We start from the raw sequence: 9,129 nt of genomic DNA on the forward strand, positions 1-9,129 counted from the left end.
CATGTACAAGAATATGCAGGTGCAAAATGGCAAACAGGTAAACACCAGGGTGCTTACCTTACTTATATGCACTGTATTCTTAATTAAGGTCCATTTTCATTCTGTCTTTGCTCACACTTAGTTTCTCAGAGAATTCATTTAATACCTATTCTATTTATCTTCTCCTGGAATAAAATGTTTCATCACAGGAATGAAGATGTCAGGGTGCAGCCTTCTGAAATGTACCTGAGAAATTCAGAAAAACTTCCTGAAAGTTTTGATATTGCACAGTGTCATTTATTCTTTTCTCTCCTCCACCCCTTCTGAAGGCACTGGAGTCTCCAGGCATGTGTGATATAACAAGGGATGATTTCATGATGTAAAGGACTGGCCAGTCTAATGCCATTCTGATAAATATTGTCCATTTTGGACAGGTGTTTCCATTAGTCTTTCCGAAATTCTGCCCAAATCTGGCATTGTCTTAACTGCAGAATGAATTTGGAAGAGAATTAATCCTTTGTGTCTTTAGGCAATACCAGGAATCTAAAACATCAATTGATTTGATACTGATTATCTGATTGGTATTGATTTATGCTGATCATTGGTTAATTTCACAGTAAGAGATTAAAATTAGTATCCCAAAACATTTCCTTACAAGAAGAGAAAGTATTTGCAGAAACTTTGCTCACAGACAGAAAGGAACTGCCTGGAGTTGTAAAACAGTAGGTCAGCACAGGGTTGTGATAGCACTTTGCACCAAAAAATAGCAGTTATTTGTATTTAGCAGAACCCTTAGTTTCATTTAATAGCAAAATAGCATCGAAGTACTCACCTGAGAATCAGGCATCAGCAAATCCTTGTGTTTGCATGCATTTGGAGGATGTTTCTTCGCTGAGCTGGATGCAGACACCTGCTCTGTGTGCCTGCCTGCACCTCAGTTTGCAGTGCTGAATTTCCTCAAAAGTAAAGAGGCAGCAAAAGGACAATTTTAATACCAGGGTCAGCCTGTAACAAGAGGAGATAGATCCAGCAGAGAGAAAGTTGCATTCCCAGCCCCTGCCTCGTTACATGACTGCACGTAGATGACTAAGCCGCTCTAATTAGGTTTATGAGCTGGAAAGTAGTTGTGCATTTAGTTACTCTAAGCCTTATGTTTTACATGAGAAAGAATCAGATGAGATTTCATCTGCTGGAAACCACTTGTTTGTCCCTGGGACAGAGTCAGGTGTCTGTGTGCCTCCAGGACATTTGTTTAATGGGCAAATGGGAAGCGATGTCGAAGCAGAGCCACAGGATTTCCTCTGCAATAGGAAAAGTCTACGGAAAAGTGCTCCAGGAGCCAAAATTTCAGGTGCTATATCTTGTGATCTGTCACTGCCTTTCTGTCCTTCAATCTGGTCTTGTTTTCATGGCTTTTCCTCACTGCTTGTTCTCCAGTGGTGCTACAGTTTTCCTGGTTAAAACACCCCTTGCTGGGTTGCTGAGACCTTGTTTTGTTCCTCTCTAAATGATGTTTGGCCGTGGCTGTTTTCCATTTTCTTCTAGACAGCCTCTGCTGATTATGTAGCTCCCACTTTTGAGTGGCACATGCTTTTTTCACAAGTCAGCCTCAGGGATGCAGGAGTGTGAAACGCTGTGCTGTGCTACCCTAGAAAGATTCAATAAAACCTTTACAGCCTCTCCAGAACCTGTGAAATGTCTGTCTCTGTTTTCTTATGCTTTGTTTTGGCTCAGGTCTACAGAGACAGCCAGGTTCCCTGTGCAAGATTAGGGGTAGAGGCAGGTATTTGTCACCTTACTTTGCTGTAGCAGGTTCACAGCATTGATCTGGTCACTCCCAGGACTCCCAGGAAAAATATTGCAGGAAAATATGGCCCTTTCTGCCCTAGACGAGCACAGAGGCAGGTGCCACGAAATTCATGATCAAGGTGAGCTCCAACACAGATGTAAGGAAATTCTGATGTGTCAGAGGGATTCCTGGGAATGCAGTGGGAACACAGATCTCTTCTCCTAATAGGCTGAGGATCACTGAGCAGCTTTGCAGAGTGATCAGATCTGGTTGTGGGGTTGTTGCCTACGATGCTTTGCAGTTAGGTTGGGTTTATGGCCTAAAGCCCAAATAGCAGGAAATCTCTATTGTTGTTTATCAAACATTTACCTTTACATGGTTCTTAATTTTAATATCTCAAATGGAGTTGTTTTCAGTGCTTCTTAAATGCCTTCTATTCACCAGAAAAAGTAATGTTTGATTTTGAATTCAGGTTCCTGTGAATTTATCTTATTGCTTTCCTCTCACCTTCCTGTACTTAGGCCTCTTTCAGTTCATGTATATTTTGTGGTATATTATCATGGTGCATTGAATTTTTTTCTGGAGTCATTAAAAGCACTTTTGGTGCCCCATTCTTGCCAAGTCAATATTCTCCCACCCTTCTCCATGTGTGTTACCTGTTAAAGGCACTTGAATTTCCCTTCGCTACACACAGCACTGCTCATAATCCATTTTGCATTAACAAGGCTTTTGTCAAGGCTGAATTCAGCAGATTATTGGATCTGCACTAATTATACCCCTAAAATACTGAAATGAATCCCTAATATTATTTTTCCCCCAGAAAGATCTACCTATATCAGATATTAAGGATTTGGGAGGAAAATGAGTCTCTCTGACCTAATGATGTAAGTTGTTTAAGAAGTGCATGATCTCAAGTTTCTTTCTTTGAAAATTTTGATTAACCTCAGGAAAAATTTACCTTAGGAGGCTGTGAAATTTTCATTATTAGGAACAGTCTGGACACTCGTCTGTAACAACAAAACCAGGATTTAACCTTCTGTGAAATCAGATAAGGGCTGAAGGAAGTATTCCATGATTTGCATGCCTCAGCACCTTCAGATTCTGTTCTTTGACAAAAAATACGTGTATGTAGTCATTTTTAGGGATATTATCAGGCCAGAGAGCATTATTTGTTGTTTTATTGAGCTATGGGAAAATAAACCTGCAAATAAATGGAATAATTTAGATGACTTCAGGCTTATGGATGTTGTTACGTGTCCTCTAGATATTGAGAACTAACTGTATAAATTTTGAAAACAATAATGCTTGTGGTTATTCACATCAAATATTGAAAACATATCAGGCTGCTGAGACTAATCTGAAATTTCAGTTTGGATCTCTTTAATGTAAATAAATCAATTTTCTTCTGAAGATGTTGTCCTGGGGAAAAAAAAAACCCACAACTTCAGATCTCAGAGTATATCTATAAAATCTTATTCTGTTAAAGCTAGGAACTTCATTTGTACTTCATTTGTACCTCTCCATCCCTTAGGACACCTTGTGGTTTATAATAATTTTCCAAACCAGCAGAACACATTATTCTTGCTCGGATTGCTGACTTGGGAGCCATTGCAGCAGAACACATTAATCCATTGGTCACCTTCCCCTGTAGATCCAAATTCTCTCCCTTCTTCTTTGGGGGAAGACGTTTAGCAATTTGCTGTAATTTCCACATCAAGTAGAAGAAGGGCTGAGACTTGGCAGGACCCAGGGGCTTGCTCTGTGCCTGGTCCTCCAGACCTTTGTGCTCTCTCAGAAGCTTAGGGGACTCTAAGAATTTCCTTCAGAAGCTGGGAAAATGTTTCCATCAGGATGTCCCCAGCCAGGACAGGTTTTGTCAGTGGTTGATAGAGTTGCTGAGGCAGCAGCTATCCTGAAGTTTCCACCTTCTCCAGGTGATGCTGCAGAGGGATATGGCCTAAAGGCCTCACAGGCTGGAGTTTGTTTGGGGCATGGAAAATCTCAGCTGTGCCTGCTGTGATCCAGCCACTGAGGGGTCTGAAAAACCCTGAAACCAAAGTCAGTGCCAGATAAATAATGGAAATAAAGCACCTGGGGCAGGGTTAGATTGGATATCAGGAAGGAATTCTTTACTTTGAGGATGGTGAGGCCCTGGCACATGCTGCCCAGAGAAGCTGTGGCTGTCCCGTCTCTGGAATTGTTCCAGGCCAGGTTGGATGGATGTCTGAAGCACCCTGGGCTAGTGGAAGGTGTCGTGCCCCATGGCAGGGGTTGGAATCAGATGGTCTCTAAGGCCCCTTCCAACCCAAACCACTCCATTCTGTGATTCTGTGAAAAATGACAGGTATCAGTCAGGTCCTTTTGGTTGCTGTCACTCACCTCCTGCAAAACATCATGCTTTTAGCAACTCTGTGTGAAAATTCCCTGGATTTGCCTAAACCTTAGGAAAAACATCAGGTGCTTTGTAGCAGCAACTGAGATTTCCTCCCTCCTCCTTCTGTGCCCTCCCTACAGGAGGAAGAGGTCAGGAAGGTAAACATTGCTTTGTGGGTGATTTCTATCCTGAAACTTTGTGGGCAGGGTGTGTCCTGGCCTTTGTCAGGGTAAGAACTGCCTGGCCAAGCCATGAAGGACACGTTGAAACACCCCCAGTGAGAGACAAGGAGAAAGAAGGGAAAAAAACTGATGTAGGGCTGGCAAAGCTGCATTGATTAGGCCAAACAAGAAACCTGAAATCACTTTTTTTTCCTTTAATCTCAGAAGTTTTGAGGCTTGATATTGAAATTTTAATGTGTCTGTGTCAGGGGTTTGTATCTCTTGAGGATGGCTACAGTGGAACAGTTCCATTTAAAAGAATATATTATTTAAAAGTGGAATTGTTTGTGTATTAATTAAAGATGAGTGTCTGCAGCACTGATATAACCATGAACCCATTTCTAATAATCATAACAAGTTGGTTTCTTTTGTTGTGGTTTTAGATCTGTTTTCACAGGCACTGGGGGCCTTCCAGCACAGAATGTGCTGGAAAGAGGGTGAGTAGATGGGCTGGATGGCAGCCTGAGCTGCAGTGCTCTCTGCCCCCAGCCTTGGACACTGGAGACAGACCCATGTGGAATCTCTTGGTCTTCTGGGGCAGCAAAACCAAAACAAACCAGTCCTTGATAACTGGATCATTTCCCAGTGCTTGTCCAAGTGTGCCTACCACACTGCATGAGGCACTTATGACACAAAACACCTTTGGGAGCCTGGGTTTTGATCTACACTTACTAATCAGCATCAAGTAATCAATTATAAACAGGGTCATAATTTACTTTTTTTTAAAATATTTTTCTGTTTTCCTTTTAGTGCCTGAAAAGTGTACAGCCTTGGTAAAATGAAAGCCCTCAACAGCAGCTGTTTTGCTCTGCAGATCCACTGCTGTGGGTCTGTGCAGCCTAGGAAAGTGAAAGTAGCTGCAGACACTAAATTATATTTTTAAAAATTATTGCAGGTTTTTCAAAGCTTGGTAATAAGTCTTCCTGCATAGTCTTGAAACTGGAAGGAAATAGAAGCACCTAGATGGGGCTTTATTTAAAATAATAAGTAAAAATAAATATATAAACATCTGAGTAGTGTTTAGCCTGAGATGGGGACCACGTACACACAGGGCAGTGAGGAACTGGCTGCCAGAGATGCTGTGGCAGCCCCATCCTTGGAAGAGTTCAAGGCCAGGTTGGATGGGGCTTGGAGCATCCTGGGATAGTGGAAGGTGTCCCTGCCCATGGCAGGGGGTTGGAATAAAATAATCTTTGAAGGTCCTTTCCAACCCAAACCATTCTATTGTTCTGTGATCTGAGTGTAGCTTTTCTCTCACCCCACCCTTCCAGTGCTCCTGTGGGATGCTGCATTAGGTTGTTTGGGCAGATCTGCTGTGGTAGGTAAACATGAAGCATTTTCCTGGTATCAACAGACCAAAAGCTGTTATTTCAAAAGCTCTCTCTATCTCTCTTGTGTGAGAAGCATGAGACCTATCAAATTTACTCTTTTATGTCATTATTAACACAAATGCAGCAGTGGGATGTGATGTGATGCAGCACAGTGCACTCCTGAAATGTGGAAAATGTTAGTATTTTAATTTAGTGCATTCAAAGTGATGATTCCTCTTCAAGAGGTGGGAGTGAATCCACTGTAAAATAACCAGCAGCCTGGTGGTTGAACAAGCCTACTGAGGACAAAAGACAGATTTCCAGTTCATAGATTGAATCTTCAGGTTTTAATCCTAAAGTGAGATGAAACAATGCCCATTTTTCTTAAAGGAATCTCTTTTACTACACTAGGAGACTAAAAAAAAGAAGAAAATAAAAGAAAAAGGATGGTGATCTGTAGGTGTTTTTGGATAAGTTTTCTGATCCTTGTTATTTGTGTTCCTAAATAGAGTGGCTGGGGAAGTACCTGGCTAAGGATGTGTGTTGTAGACGTGAGTTTTGCCAGTCACCAGGCTCTGTGCCAGCAGTGCAGCTGCCAGGATGGTGTGACAGGACAAGGCAGTGACTTCTGGGACCTTTGTCTGTGCTTCCACAACCCCAGTTTTTGAAAGGAGCTCCTCAAAATACCCAGGGGAAGTTTAGGATCAATGTGGCATTTGGCAGTGTGAGTTGGGATCCAGCAGACTCTGAGATGCTGTGGAGACACTGAGAAATGGATGCCATTGGACAAATTAGGAGATAATTACCTTTTCTCCTCTTAAAAAGATAATATTTGCTGGCACTAATTTATCCTTTTAGCTTTTGTCTTTTACTGACTCAGATAAAATTATTCATAGTTTTATTGTTTTTTAACATATCATGAGAGAGCAGAAAATTATTTTCTTAATTAACACAATTGATAGTGTTATCACTTTAGCTGTATTAATCTTTTGAATGAGCCCTACTGACTTTTTCTATGAGGTGACTCTGGGTCCATGGACATCTTTTGTTTCATTTTGCCATTTATCCCCTGCCATTGATCTGCTTTTACAAATAATAGAAACACTTGTCTGTGGGCCATGACTTTGGAAATAATGTTTGACTTCTTGTGCTCCCTTGTCAAGTACATTAAGGCATTCCTGCCACAGTAACTTCCACAGAGTATTTCCACAGCATCAGAGAATGGCTCAGTTTCTGGGGTTCCTATGGCACACAGTACACACTGCTGTTTCCCATAGTAAATAACTTTTGTCATTGAGCTTTTAGTTTTTTCAGGCTTTTTTTAATGGTTGGTGTCAACATTTCCTTCCTTTGCCTGTAAATTTACAAAAATGCACTCCCCACTTTATACCAGCTTGGCTGTCCTACATAAATTGGGTGCATCCATTCTTGGCTGGTGATTGTTTTCTTAGTAATTTAGACTAATTACTAATTAAGATTTCTTGCTAATTTAGATTCTTACTGATTTATATTAAGAACTTCAGATCTTAAGTCCTAGGTACCCATATTTGTCTAAGCCCCATGTAAGAGGACACATTAAGTTGAACTTGTGTTGCTTCACCTCCCATTTGTAGCTTCTCAAAATGTTTTAGGAGTTCCCAAGAACTTGCAAGCAATGAGCATTGGTACAAGCATGGATCACTTGTGTTTCTATTAAAATAATATTTTATAGTCCCTCTTGCTGACTCATTAACTTTTAGGAGCTATGTATCAGATTTATGACCTTTTTCAGGCATTTAATACTGTGATACCTTACAAAACACATGGATAAATAAAACCAACAGAGTTGGCAGCTCAAATCTTTGTTCCTGAAATTATGTAAATTGTAAAAATGCACATCCCTTACATTTCCTAGGCTTTGCCTACTAGTATGAAAGTTATCCCTCTCCACATGTTTTCACCCAATATTTAGACACTAGATGCTGATTAAGATTATTGCTTTTCTTGACTTGGAGTTATGAGAGGACTAATTATTCTGCCCTGTTAATTACACACTTTTCTGTCTTATGCACTCTAAAGGTGAGATTGATTCTGGAATAAAACTTCATTTTGGGGAAAACAGTTAATTCCTGTCTAATCAGGATGTTAAACATCTTTTAAAGCCATCATCAAGCATTAATCCTCTGCATTATATGTCACTAACAATTTTTGTGTAAATCAAGTAGAGTTATTTTTTTATCTTCTTATATCTGAAATTATTCTTAACTCACCAGATATGATTTAAAATAATAAGGAAAGTTTGTGTACCTACTTGGAAGTTAGACATTAATTTCTTTTTATTTTTGTTGAAAATTTTCAAGAAATAATGTGCTCTCTCTGCTTAAGGCTGAGATAAAGTGTTTGTTTTCCAGCAACAGGAGAGGATAGTCTGTCACAACATTAACATTTGCAAGCAGGTAAACAACTTATATCAAATGAAGCAGCAAAATTTGCCATGTCTAGGTGGACCAGAGAGGGCTCTCTCCTGTCCCAAGGCTGTGATTTGTCTGGCAAACCTGCAGACAAATCACCTTTGCTTTAAGGCAGCTTAAAAATCCCAGTGTCTGCACATCTGGCTGGGTTTAGCATTCACAGAAACTGAAATTTCCTATTTAAAGCTACTTTGTTTGTATGCTCAGACATAGGAAAATATTGTCCTTGTGAGCCACCTGATACTGACTGGAGTGGGAGATTCTACAGTGGCTAAAAGAGAAACATGCCCTTAAACCCTCTGATATTTGTATCAAACCCAGATTGTGCTGACAGGTCCCAGATGTGCTTTTCCATTTGCATCACTTCAGCCACCCACAAATGCTGCAGCCACAGAGGAGCTGTGGGACCCTGCAATCTCCAGGACAGAAAAACATCAGGATCCTTTTAAAGGCCAGGTGGGACCTGGATCAAGGCCTGGGCTATGACAGGATGGACAGGATGACCCTGATTATTTCCTAGATTTATGCTTTAGGGCATCCTTTTGTACAAGATGGTCTCTTTAGACTGTCCAGGCTTTTTTACCAGAGTACCTGATTCAAAACTTAATGGTTGCTCTGTTGTCTGGAACAGAGAATTTTTAAAAAGATAATTATTTATTTTTAAAGTTAATCAGACTTTTTTTTAAATAAAAAAAACCCCAAATATAAAATCAATGAGGCTGGTGAGCTTTAAATAGTTAGTGCTGCTTAGAGCCACATGCTTTTTTGTTCTCTCTCATGTCTAGAGTAGCAGTGTGCCTTCATGGCTCAATTGCTTTCAGTAAAATCTTTCTTTTTTCATTTTTCCAAAGCTAGAAGGACAGTGGAGAGGGGGTTGTGAGGGCTTCATGTGAACATGGGTGTACCTGGCCACACAGGTCTGGTATTGACAAGGTCTTCAAGATGCAGAAGAGAGAGCAAATGGGTAAAATTAAGAAATAATTTTTGTTTCTTATTTAGTCTCCCT

This window comes from Cyanistes caeruleus, chromosome 2, assembly GCF_971803275.1.
Source record: "Cyanistes caeruleus chromosome 2, bCyaCae1.hap1.1, whole genome shotgun sequence".
NCBI classification, from domain to species: Eukaryota; Metazoa; Chordata; class Aves; order Passeriformes; family Paridae; genus Cyanistes; species Cyanistes caeruleus.